The sequence below is a fragment of the Hemicordylus capensis genome, chromosome 3 (genome assembly GCF_027244095.1).
Source record: "Hemicordylus capensis ecotype Gifberg chromosome 3, rHemCap1.1.pri, whole genome shotgun sequence".
Taxonomy (NCBI): Eukaryota; Metazoa; Chordata; class Lepidosauria; order Squamata; family Cordylidae; genus Hemicordylus; species Hemicordylus capensis.
In genome coordinates, this window is record NC_069659.1 from 231900666 (window position 1) to 231914736 (window position 14071).

At 44.8% G+C, this 14071-nt stretch overlaps 1 long non-coding RNA gene across 1 annotated transcript in view; it reads left to right on the top strand.

Moving 5' to 3' along the window:
- Positions 1 to 13661, top strand: part of LOC128350879 (uncharacterized) — a 51135-nt gene extending 37474 nt beyond the window's left edge. The window contains exons 3-4 of the long non-coding RNA XR_008319489.1: positions 6325 to 6429; positions 11248 to 13661. This is a non-coding gene — a long non-coding RNA (uncharacterized LOC128350879). The remainder of the gene's footprint in view (positions 1 to 6324; positions 6430 to 11247) is intronic.
- Positions 13662 to 14071: the final 410 nt, after the last annotated feature.

The window sequence follows — 14071 nt, forward strand, 5'->3', positions numbered from 1 at the left end:
GCCATTTGCATTGTCAGCATGGTTGTGCATGCCACCGGAACATAGGAAGCTGCCATATACTGAGTCAGACCATTGGTCAGTCTAGCTCAGTATTGTCTACTAGGGATGTGCATGGAACTGATTTGGAGGCCCTTTATGGGAGCCAGCGTGCGCAGGCTGTTGGAGACTTCCGGTCATATCTGGAAGATGGGGGCAATGGGCGGCAGGGAGGTATGCTGCTGCTCTGATGGGCTTTTTAAAAAACCATAAGAGCAGCCTCCCCCGCTCTTAAAGCAGCACCCCGGCCACCTTCGAGCCTCCCCGCCACAGTTCCGTGAACATCCCTATTGTCTACATAGACTGGCAGCGGTTTCTCCAATGTTTCAGGCAGGAATCTCTCTCAGCCCTATCTTGAAGAAGCCAGGGAGGGAATTTGAAACCATGTCACTGCTGTGTGAAGGGTGCTGGGGAGCATGGGAGGGATGCAAGGGAGTGCAACGATGTAGCAGGAAACTGTGGTGAGTGGCGGAGGAGCAGGTATGGAGCTACTCGCCTTGCTCTTAATGGTTCCCCAACTGCCCTTTGAATCAGTGCAAGAATCATGATATATGCACATATATCCCTACAATCCACCTGGGAATCCAATCAGTCTTGTCCAAATACCCATGTAAAAAGCCAGATCTTGGACAAATACCTGAAGGTGGATGATGAGGTGGCCATATTGGGTTCCCTGGCAAGGGCATTTCACAAGGTCTGTCTCATCACAGAAAAAAGCTCTGCTCCTAACAGAAACCCTATTGATGCCCTATTTATATGTAATGCAAAACAAGAGTTGAAGGTACCAGGGTTTGCCAAACCTATACATCCAAATGCAGGACACCCCACAGAAATTCTGGTTCCACACAGAGAGCGACCCAAGGTTTTGCTCTCCAAACTCCAATCTAAACCCTCAGGCTGTAGTGAGATTCGCCACTCCAACCAGAGGTTAGCCACAGCCTGCACAGGGGCGTAACTACCATTAGGCAAGGGGAGGCAGTCGTTTTGGGGCCCCACTGCCTCGAGGGGCCCCCCAGAGGCACATTACATGACTCCCCACCTGCCCATGTTGCACCCCCTATGAATTATGTTGAGTCCCTTGGAGATCGGCAGGAGCAGAGAGTAAAAAAACTAGATTCAATGTGAACTAGATTTTCACTGTATTCATAATGGGGATGTGAGTGTGAGTGCACTATATATTGTGAAGTGTGTTTGTGTGTGTATATCAGCAAGGGCCCCATTTTAAAATCTGGTCTCTGGACCCCCCTCCAACCTTGCTACGCCCCTGAGCCTGCATTATGTGAAAATGCGGAACTGCAGGCTCAGCTGTCTGGAACCTGAGTTGAGGGAGGAAGCTCCTCCCTCTCTCTAGCTGTGATTGGCTGTGCGGGCTATCTTTCAAGAAGGAAGCCTGCACAGCCAGTTCCCCCTCCTCTCTGCAGTCTCCCTGACTGCAGAGAGCTTGGTCTCCATTATGTCCAAATTTGGACAGGAGAATGGGGGTGGAGGTGGGGTGGAACTGCAGGTCCATTCATTATGTGCAAATGTGGCCTGAGTGTCAGGCAGTGGTGGAACATGGAGCAAAGCCTCAGATATCAGAGCATTCAATGAGGTACATACGGGGGGGGGGCAGTCCTTGAAGTACACAGATCTCAAGTCATTTAGGGGTTTAATGGTAAGGACAAGAAGTCTTAATTGAGTCCCAATGCATATAAGCAGCAAATGAAACTGGAACAATATTGAGGTGAAATGCATTATTCTTAGCACAAAGCACAAATCTGCAACCCTTCTCCTCCTGCTTCCCTCCTGAAGCTGGAGTGGCCCACATGTTGTTTGGCAAATGTCAGCCAGAGCAAAGGACTGGGTCTCAGGTAAACCATGATGCTGGCCAGAAGCAGAGGCAGCTTTCTTGCACGTGGACACGTGGACAATATTACACACACCACACACAGCATGAAGCAACCACCAGTTGCCTCTCTCTTTATAGTCCTGCATGTCCCTCTCCTTGCCATTTGATGATTTGAGGTTTCCTGTATGTCAAGAAGCCATATTAGATGCATGGATATTTTGGCTAGAATGAATTTATGCTGGGAGAGTTTTGTTGCCAGAAAGCCTAGTTTTGAGGAGCACAGAGCACACCACTCTATGCAGTTGGAACTGTGGGCACACAGTCTCCATTTTGGATACCTCAGTTCATGGGATCATGAACTCTTCACCTGCCCTTATCTGGCAAAAACTCGCAGCTGGTCGTTTGGCTTGAACAAAGCATGGGGCAATGCATCCCGAGGTCATAACAGCTAAAACTGCAATGAGTTATCCCCAACCTCTCTCTCGTTATCTCAATTGAAGGCAATCAGCCAGCAAGTAGACCTAATTCAAAGGCATTCCTCAAAGGAAGAAACTGCTTCCCTTTCACAAGAGAAATAGCCTTGCAAGCACTCTCTGCCGCAATTCAGATAAGAAGCAACATTTCCCAACTCACCATTAACAGTTCAGTTAGTTGACAATGTCCAGAGTGGAGGCAGTTCATTAAAATCTAAAAACATCTATCTTTGCAACTGGAGTAGCATCTCCATCTCCAGATAAGCCTAAGGTCCACTAGCTATTCATATCTACACACACACTTTCACAAGCCATTCTTGCCTTTTGTTTAGCAAGTTACACCCAAGACTGACCAGTTCATGCAACTATGAACTTCATTGTTCTACCCAAGTTTCAGTCCCTCCAGGGAGGGAGCATGACTTATGAATTGCCTCCAGCCATGTTTTGGAGTAAAAGTACTCCTGGCCAAGCCAAATGGCCTCGGAATATGGGAATCTGTATGGACCTTTACCCTGCTGGTTCTCAAGTGTGTGAGTGGTAGCCCTCCACACCTCACCCTTTCTTCTTCCTGACTCTCCACCTTTTCCTGCGAGAAGACCTGCCAGTGCACCAACCTGCAAGTGCACCAAACGCACCACCGGAATAAGGATAGGTAAAACTAAACTTTTGCCTCTGAGTCTCCTTGCCCACTTTCTCTTCTCTCTATTCCTGCCTCCAAGCACTTTCTACAGCAAGCCTTAACTTTCAATTTGGACCCTAAGCTAGAGTACCTTCAATAAGATTCCTGTTGAGACTATCAGTTAAGTTTTATTTCCTTGCCTAACTAACCTTTGCTTTCCTGTACCCCCATTTATCCATAAATAAATCTGTTGTTTTGCATTTCTGCCTCCTCATTGTTTTCCAAAACACAAAACGTGCTCAATTGATACTGTGACAGAACTGCTCCCTCAAGCCAAGCTAATTCCCTCCATGCTAAGACAAAAGCACAAACGGAGTGTCTAGTCAGCACTCTGTCTCTGGGCCCACTCCAACCTTGCTACGCCCCTGGTTTCTACCTTCCTAGCTGCTGTGGTTTGGGAGAAATGAAACCTAAAGATATGAAGGAGACATGTACAAGTGAATTGCTGATCATTTGAGATTCATTTGTTCTTATAATGTTCATTTAATAACGAGTGTCAAATTGAATGAAAGGGGTGCAAGTCATGCAAAATTGAACACACACCCCAACATACATTCACCACAGCTAGCCTTTTTTCAATGCATTGGAAATTTGCAGAACTCTTTTTCCCCTCAAGAGCTCACTCCAGAACAGAAAAAATGACTGGCTGACATGATGAGGAAAATTATTCCAAGTAGAAACCACTGAAATATCAGCCACTATTTTTAGGGCAGTGAATGTGCTTTCAAACCAATACTATTTTCAATCAGAGAGACGTGAAGCTCGCGCGCAACGTGTGCGTGCGCAAAAGGCTCCGGCAAGCCTTTTGCACTTAAGCAGGAGAAGGGGCGGCAGGGAGGTATCCTGCCGCCCCAATTACTACAAAGAATATGCGCGCTGGAGGGGGGAAAGTGGCGGGAGGGGTAAGTAAACCCTCCCCTGCCCTTAAAGGAACCCACCCCACAGTGCCGGACCGGCCAGGTCTGAACCGGTCCGGACAGTCTGGAGGCCTTTAGAATGGCCTCCAGACCGGTCCGGACCCATCCCTAATTGGTTGTAACCTGTATATTCCTGAAAAGACATGCAATAGCTGAACAAGAATAGGAGTGGAGGAAGAACAGATGGAATGAACCAGGACCAAAGATTGATAGGGTGGATGAAATAAGGAAAAAGTGGACACAGGAATAAATGGAAGGATAGAGAGCAGAACTGAAGAGGAGAACAGCAGAGTCTGAGCAAAGAAAAGGAAAGAGAGAGAAGGAAAAGGTAAAGCTGTCAAAGGACTGAAAGTCACAAAAGCTGTTATAAACAAGTTTGGTCCTGAGCTTAGATATTTGCTTCAGAGAAAATGTGGAGCAACCACAATAGGCCTGTGAGGCAGCTGCTATGGATGTATTTTTGGACAGTGCAAAATCAGCCACAGCTGCCCCATGCTTACTTCCAGGGTGGCTAACTTTGGTAGATTTGATATCATCTGAAGGAAACATAATACAAGAGAACAGAAGAAGGAACTTTTCCCTTTAAAAACATCCTTTGTTTGATCATTTGTTCTGTTAAGTTGTTGGAAAGAAATACTTCAAATAGAGAAGGAACACAAGTTAAGAAACCATCTTTAAGGGGAGATGAAGAGCAACTCTAGATCTCATTCACTAGAGGAAATTGCTTCTGTTTTTGTAATATTTCCAAGAGGAGCAGGAAGAATCAGAATCCCAGAGGGAAATCTTTAAATGTTCTTTGCTTATTTCTGCAATTTCAGACAGTTTGGATGAAGTTCAGAAAATTGTTGGGGTGCTTATGCAAATCGCATCTCCAAACCTTCAGTGAACTATCCATCAATTACCAGAGTTAGCTGTTCTTATAACAGAGATATGTCTTGGCAGTTAGAATCAAGCCAAAAGGAAAGGGAAAAATCACCAATGTTTTACAAAAGGTGGAACTGGCTTCTGACTCTGATGTATGGCTTTTTCTCAGGTTGCACAAGTTACTGCTGTGAGAGATTGCAAGATATCACAAGATTATTTTTAACTCTCTAAGGCAGTTGCCAGGTAAGGGCAGGGAGTAGTAGTTGTGAGAGTGGCACTGGTAGGTAAGAGGGGCAGCATGTAGATGCTGCTAGACAGAAAGGCCCATTTGGGCTGGCAAAGCACCATGTAGGTGGGTGCCTTTCTTCCAGCAAAACCTCAAGTGCTATGGACTGGCCTTCCACTTATGCAGAGCTAAGCTTGAGTTTACCACCAAGTATATACTCCTCGATATGTGTACCTGTATGTGTGTACATGTTTTGCAAACACAATGTATAATCAACGTCTGGAATTCTCTGACACCAGATGTAGTAACAGCGAACAGCATGAATGGCTATAAGAGCCCCACCCCCATGGAGGACAGGTCTATCAATGGCTACTAGTCTGGGGGTTATCGGCCATCTCCAGCCTCAGAGGCAAGATCTCTAAATACCAGTTGCAGGAGAGCAACAGCAGGAGAGATGGCATGCCTGCAGCTCTTGCCTGTGGGTTCCCAGAGGTTTATGGTGGGCCACTGTGTGAAACAGAATGCTGGACTAGAAAGGCCATGGGCCTGATCCAGCAGGACTTTTCTTATGTGCTTATGTTCTGTTCTTAAGTTTGATGCATTCACACTTTACATGTTTATTGGTTCCTTGGAAACATCTGAAGTGCACTCTTTAAAAATCTAATATATGAAGTAACTCTTAGTCATTAATAGTACAACAGATGAGAGAGCAGCTAGTTATCCTAACACTGGGGAACAAGCTGATGGGTGACTGAATGATAACATTCCATGGTTATTCATGCTTCCTCGATTCAAAAACAACACAACCTTCTTTGGATGTTAGATTGTCAAGTGCATGCTGTTTGTGTGTTCCTTTAGAAAAAAATAGCTCCACCCCCAGAATCTACCAACTCCTTTCCTACAAGGGAATAACTGTAGGCTGAAACACCAAGGTCTGATGTCGAGCCACCACAGATCTAAAACCACAGACAGAACTGGCATCACCATACATATATCATCCTAGACACAATGCTGTTCAAGGGAGTCAGTTCACATATTCAGCTGTGAATCTTCAAGTGGTGTACAGTACATGCATGTATTACTATAATGTAATGTACTATAGCTGCCCTATAATTCACTTTCCATACATGGCGGCATTGCAGGGCTCGGAAGCAAGGGCAGAGCGCTTCTTGTTTGGCTCCCTGATATCTGTGAGTGAGACCTGATGTCTGCATGTGTGAGTGCCTTGCAACTCAACGGTGAGGCCTACGGACAGGGTAGAAGTTCTGTGTCTTACTGTCCCTTCTGTTGTATGTTCACAGGGCTGGCAGGACTCCTGGACTTCCGATATGAGTTTCAGGAAACATAATGCTCCCACTCCTTCTTCTCCCACAGGCCTGCCTCCATATTTCACTGTCAAAATGCAGGTATTTACTTTTTGCCAGCTTTCTTTCTGTTTTATTTTCCTCGTCTTATTTATGGCTCTTCCCTTTCAGCTCCTTACTGTCTCGTCTTGAACTTTTGCATTATGCGCCTTCTCATCTAGGAGGCATTAATCTGTTGGGTCAGTGTGTGGAGTGATGGACTTCCCTCATCATCATTAATTTTCCTTCAGCTTCTGGCTCTTCCTCTGGCTCCACAGCAGCCGTACGTGTTCTTCTGGTGGCCTCCTGAGCCCCAATACCATACGTTAAACTCGTATTCACAGAGGCCTATTGTTTCATTCTCTAAGGCATCAGAAGGGCCTTCAGGCTGGCCTGCCAGACATACAAATAGCTCTTGGCCAAGACTTTAAATGAACATTACCAAATATGTTCCCGAAAAGAGTTGTTTTGTGCTAAGTAAGCACCATTACACAGGCCTTAATTCAAAAACACACCACGATTGCCAGAATTATCTATCCCTTTTTATCTACCCCTGTGTTCACCCGCTCTTACAAAAGGCTCAGATTGGGCTAAAATATGGTTGAAATCTCCTAAAACACGAACAATAAAGAGTCCTGTGGCATTTTAAAGACTAATAGATTTATTGTGGCATACACTTTCATGGATTAGAGCCCACTTTATCAGAAGCATGAAGCGTTATCCCCAGCTGGTAGATTATATATTGTACTCTTGCATTTAATAGCTTTGGCCCCACGGTTTATAATATCTCCCTCCCCCCGCTCCACTGGTGACGTGTGTGTGTGTGTGTGTGTGTGTGTGTGTGACCACCAGCACCTATTCTGCCTCATCTGACTCAAAAGAACCTATGACGACGAGCTATGAAAGCACCACAGACATGTGTCCTAGTATGGTTTTAACCGGCCCATCTTCCAGTCCCTTACATGAAAATCTTCCTGGGAAGATTTTTACAGATGTTTCTAACCATGATGTTAGAAACATATCTAGAAGAGGATCTTGGAGCTCTGCATCACATGTAAGAATTTTCTCAGAAAGATCTTTAAAAAAAAAAAAGATATATGTTTATATGATACTTGAAAGTGAGTCCAAGTAAACATAGCTAAGATTGCAGCCTTGTTTAACATTTGAATTTAAAATGCTGTTATTGGATATATCTGTAACCCCTAAGTGTTACTAAACATGTAAATCTGAACAATTACTACTAATGGGAAGACCTGCAGAAGTAGGCCTTGTGCATATAAATAGAATTGCCATCCCACCTTCCTTGCCTGAGATCGATCTTTGTGACAGGAAGAATTTTAGAGGGTGCATATACAATAGAGCAGATGGGGGAATCACCATCTTTTGAATTTCTGCCTGTCAGCCAATAAAAGATATGTGAGCCTTGCTAGAAAAAAAACGATGGCACCCTACATATGGAATGTTTTATTACAAAATATAAAATAATGCAAGTAATTATAAAGGTAAAGTGTGCCATCAAATCGATTTCGACTCCTGGCGCCCACAGAGCCCTGTGGTTTTCTTTGGCAGAATACAAGAGGGGTTTACCATTGCCATCTCCCACACAGTATGCAATGATGCCTTTCAGAATCTCCCTATATCGCTGCTGCCCGATATAGGTGTCTGGGAAACATACCAGCGGGGATTCGAACCGGCAACCTTCTGCTTGTTAGTCGAGCATTTCCCTGCTGCACCACTTAAAGTAATTATAGCTCACTCAAAAACAAGGAGGCAATGCTGATGCCACACAAACCCCACAGTCCCAATTAGAGTACTAACTGCAGAAAGCATAAGATATACATACTTTTGTCAGAAGTTTCTTAAAAATTCAAAAATGATTCAGTACAATAATTATTCTCAAACATTTTATACATTATGATACCAAAATGATATTTAATAATTGAATTGGCATGCTTGAAGGATTTTTGAAATTCTTTTGGGCAGCTCCCCCCCCATCTCTGTTGATTTATGTATTTTATCCTTAATTGTGTTTTTGATCATAATGGCATTTGGTTATAAACAATGAATTGTTTATTTACATACACAGTTGTTAGGTGAGTTGAGGGCCTTATAATGTACCACAGAGGAATGAAGATGGCTAATGGCCTCATTGCTAGGGGTTTAGACTGGGACGTAGAATTCAAGGAACAAGAGGGGTTTCACAGGGGTATGTTCCTGTGATGTGAAGCTAGGGAGGAAGGCAGAGGGATACCACAGCATCGTAAAATGACAACCTGTGTGGGCATTTTCCTAGGGTAGTCCGATAATCCACCAACAACAATAATAAATATACTACCATTCAACAAAAAAGTTCTCAAAGTGGTGTATCTAGCAATGGAATAACAAAATGTCCCAAAGGGCTCACAATGTTCAAAACAAAACAAACAAAAACCACTTAGAGACAGTATGCCGGGTTGAATAGGATCAGTTGCTCTCTTTCTGCTGAATACCGGAGAGCCAGCACTTTAAAAGTTGCCTTTTTGACCACTTAGTAGGCGTCAAGATCAGCCCTGATTAAAATGCCCCTTTATTCTTAAGGGAACGGGGAATTTGGGACACATACTTGCCAACAATACATTGATGCAAAATCAATGGCTTTCAGCATCAACCTGCGTGTCCAACAAATGACGGGTTAACCTCACCCTGCCCATTTGCACATGAGAAACATTGCCTGGGAGTTATTTGCTCATGGCGTCATGCTTCAGGGTAAATGTTGAGTGAAGCCACTTCGAACTACACTCGTGGCATTGAGGGAAGCAGCCCCTCCCCTCTGCTCCTGGATTTTCTTTTGAAACAAGTTCACGTGGCATGCTCTGTGTTTTCCTTCTAGCCAATGGCGGGCGGTGGTGGTGGGGAGCTTCCTAAAGAGTGATATCTGCATTTCTAAAGAGAACATCCCTCTTATCATGCTGATGATTCTATGTCAGTGCCTCTTCCTATTTGCTCTGCCGTTTTCAGAAAAAGTTGCTTAAAACCAGCATTTTAAAAACCTGGACATAGGTTCAAGATAAGCTAGAATCTGCATCACAAAGCCTGATTTGTGTGTGGAGTGGGTCCAAGGATCTCGAAGGGACTTTGGGGTAAGTTTGTCTGGTGTGTGAACGCACACACTCTCCTCTGAAGTAGATCCAGGGTAGAAGCCCTGTGTGTAAAGCCTCCAGGAATCTGAGAAGCAGTCTGTCTATGACAGGGACGGTGGGATCAGAAAGATCTTTAAGGCAAATCCCCAAGGTGGTTGTCTGAGATGTCCTGCAGTGAAGTAGCACTGATGAATGAAGTCGGAAGCTGGAAGGCACAGCAAGTTCGCCACCCTCCCGTCCTCAGGAATCTCACTCAGCTGCTGTTCATGACAGCTGCCTAGAGATCCACCTGCTACTATTGTGTCTCTGAGAAGAAAGCCATGCTCAGCACCATGGTCACACTTACTTAAAAAAAAAAAAAAAAAAACCAAAGCAAAAACCCTCCCGCTGAAATCAATGCTACTTAGCACTTGTGTTGTACTTTTCCCAAGTGCTTTGCACATCCGTTATTTCAAAAATCTTTTTTAAAAAACCCTGGCAGGTAGCCCAGTGCTATGATCCTTATATCAAAGATTGGGGAGGCACTGAGAGAGAGTGGCTTGCCTAACACTCCCCCGTAAATTAATAACTGGAGAACAAGGGACATCTTTGGCTTATAGCTCCTCCTCAATCCCCAGCTGTAATCAGATTTAGGGCAGCTTTCTACATGCCTCGAAGGTGTAGGAATATGCAGGAGGTTGCAGGCACATAATCAGCCTGGCTAGATGCCTATGTTTGGAGGTACAGGGTGCCCTCTAGTGGTATGATGTGATGAAGTCCTAAGGAGGGGGAATAGACCCCTGTGCAGGTGACTGGTGGTGTTGGGGATATCTTTTAAATGCTCAAAGAGAAAGAAGTGTCCTTCCCATTCCCCATCATCTGGAGGACAGAGAGATTTAAATTTAAATATGCTCACACCGGCATTGTAACAAGTCTGGAATATTTGCACCAAACAAAGGATTTTTTCTTGCACCAAAGAGCAAAAATTTCTTATTTTCACACTGCTGCCTGCTGGGCAGTGCAGAAAGAAGGGGGCCTTGAAAGGCCTCCCCAACCTCTCAATTAACCTGTCAAGTGACCATACAGAAACACAAGCATTTAAAAAGTCAAACTTCTCCCATTTAAACTGCCATGGGTCCATTTTTGAAAGATTGCAGCCCATCAGGCAAACTGCTGGAAGGGAAAGGGAAGTGCGGGGTGGGGGGGGGAAGGTTATGTTCTTACTCTCCCTGGCTGGTAGCTGATGTGTCAGCTATTCTTCTTTTTAAAAAAACCACAAAAAAGTGGTGGAGTGTAAGGAGGAGAAAGAAGGATGTTGAATAACCCCCACTCTTCCACCAATGCACTTCTTCAACGATAAACCATTTAAAGGTAACCAAGAATTAGGCATGTGCAGGAGTGTAGGGAGGCCACAGTGGCCCTGGTTCAGCTTGCCACCGCTGGCCCCACCAACCACGCCCATGTGTCTGATGTCAGACACAGGGCGGTGTGGCACACACGCAAGCAGAGCTGCAAGCCCCGTTTTCAAGCATATTCCGGCCAGCGCCATGTTTGCAGTGAGGGCGGGAGTGGCTCTCCCTGCTTTAACAGGCCGGGAAGAACTGCGTTCCCGAATGTAACATGGGAATCTGAAAGATACTTAGGATTACATCCTTTGAGTTCTCTGTTGTTGTTCTTGTTGTGAACAATGAGATACGGTGCGCACATAATGCCCCCAATCTATAGTCATGGTTGGCAGACTGAGAGTGAGCTCTAAGCCTGTTCTTTTGCTTTTCTCCAACAGTCCAACCTTGCTGTTGACAGATGCTAACACTAATTAGGATCCCTCTTAACTGGGATTTGCAGATCAGTTTGATATCCGGGTTAGAATGGGGACCCTGGGCAAGCATTAACCATGTTCAAGGTAGGTGCAGATGTAATCTATGTAGTGTGAACCTATGGATATTTATTATATGTAACTTTTTTTGTGTTTAATTGGGCTTGTTCCCAAGTAAGTTTGCTTAGGACTGGAAGGACATGCAGGGCAAATTCATGTATGAGAAGGGAAGGGATGGGGGGAAGGAGCGCATAATCCTGTGGTGGACCATCCCCCCCCCCCAAAGTATTACAAGTGAAGTCAGGCATAATAGAAAAAGAGAACTCACTGGGTACACTCAGTCATGGGGGTGAGCTCTTTTTGAAACTGAAATGACAGACATACTTATTTCTGACTCAAGGCATTGGCTCAGCTATCGATCTTGCCCCTTACATACTTCAGGTAAAATGTCTTACTCTCTCTTGTTATTTTAAAAAGTGTTGCATTCATGCTTATGTGTTTATCCAGGACCTAACGTAAATATACATAAACGTAAATATATAATGTAAATATACAGCTGCCTTGCAGAATGGAAAAGCAACATAATACTTAACCTCTGGGAAAGGCAACATCATACTGTATGTTCAGTCATGTTTTTTCAAGCTCAACTCTGGAGAGGAATATGTACATTTGGACTGTATACATGTGATGATGGCATTTCCAGATCAGCCCTACACTGCCCCATGCATATCACATCTGTCTTCTGTCTAAGACCTCAGGCTCATGCAAAAACACCACTGCTCAGAGATTCCTACTAGCTTCTGACAGGGTCTCTCAGTTTGTGATTCAGTTATTCTTTCTGCCTCTCCCCAGACTTAATAATTCAGAAGACCTCCATGCTCTTCTCCTCACACATAAGAGTACTTCACGTCAGAAAAAATTATATGCATTCCACTACACAATACTCTGAAATGGTTGAAAACAGTATGGTCACCTGTACACGAAATTGATTTTGCATTTTGTTTCAAGCTTGAAACAAAATGCAGACGGCTGAAACATTTTGTCAAAACAGCAGTTGATGCAGTTGTTTTGACAGAACAAACCTCAAAACATTTTGAGTGTTTTGGCCATGGTGAACAATCCTATCATAGGATAGGATCCCTACATTTTGAAACTCCCTCCTTTCAGCTCCCCCTCCCACCCCCCACAGCCAATGGGGGCACAGTTGCCCATGGCAACACTTGATTTGTGTGATAAAAAGCCAACCAAGAACAAGGAGATTGCAAGCCAATCAGAAGCCAGAGCCAGAAAAGCAACCAGCAAGGAGGAAAAAGGCCTCCAAAATGGTGCTCGAGATGTCAAAATGTTTCAGTCAAAACAGGATTGTTTTGTTCTGAGCTCAAAACAGGTCCTCTATTTAAAGGGTGTTCTGTTTCGAGTTCAGGGCACTCAAAACAGCCAATTTTGAGTTGAAATGTTTTGATGTCGAAATGTTTTGCACATCCCTAATCACCTGCAGTCTAGGTTTCTTGCAAATGCACAGTTGTGCAACTCTACTTGAACAAAAGAGACGTACACACACACACACACACACACACACAGAGCATGCATCCAGAGGACAGTGACCCTGTTATCCAGCTTAACAGACACATATAAAAAAGGAAAAGTCCCCATATAGACAAGAAGCAGAGGTCAACCAAAAGGCAAATGTGAGCAATACAAAACTAAACTGCCCAACCCGATCCAACCCAAAAACACAGCAGTGCAAGCCTAGACACAGACGGTGTCTCCCTTCTCCTCCTTCCAAGTTCTTAATGTTGGGCAGCTTGAAGGTGGGGCGGGGGAGACATGAAAGAAAAGGAAAGGACTTCTGTAGCCTCAAGTTACTTTCAAGAAGTGCCCTCATTCAAAAATAATCTGAACAGCTCTGGCAGAGTGTGTGGGTGGGAGGCAGGAGTGGGGAAGGTTGTTAGCATACTGCAGCTTCCAGGCTGTATTTTTAGGGCTGGCATTTAGACTTGGCTCAGGTACAAATGGCCAAGAAATGTATGGCATTTCCACTTCCTGCCAGTTGATATGCTGCGTGCGTGTATGTAACATCCTAACTTAGAGGAGTAATTTGCTCCATCAGGTAGCACATGATACAGGTGTAGGCTCCTGTTTAATTGTTCGTTCTCTGGCCTGCTTCTTACTGAACTGGTAAACCTCTTTATGGACTGTACCACTTTGGAGTGTAAGGTGAGGGCTCACATGATTGAATGCTGCTCCACAAATAAAAATCAGTACACACAGAGGCGCTTCACACGATTGCTGTGAAGTGCCTCAATGTCGTCTGCTGGGAGAGCGAGCTTAACCCACTCTCCCCGCAGATGATCGGCAGCGAAGATTTGGGCAGCCGAATCAGCTGCCCCCACAACTGCTGGCTCTGTCATAGAGCCAGCAGGGGCTGTGGGGATCAGGGGCTGTGAGGCCCCTGGAAGTCCCAGGATGCCATGTGCGAGCACATGGGGCATCCTGGAGAGACCTCCAAGCTCAGGAGGCTGCTTGCAGCCTCTCGGCCGGGGGTCTACTCATGTGTCGCCGCATGCCATGGTGACACATGAGCAATGAATTGAATTGTAAACTATAAATGTATTATTTTAAATGTTAAGCTTGTCTAAGGAACATAATAAATTTACTTCCTTACATGAGCAATGAAATGAGGTTAACGGAGTGCTCGCTCTGTTAACCTAATTTAAGGGGAGGGTGTTTTAAGCGGGTTAGCCGCCTTGGGATCACCAGGCTTGCCTGCGAGCCTGGTGGTTCCCACGAT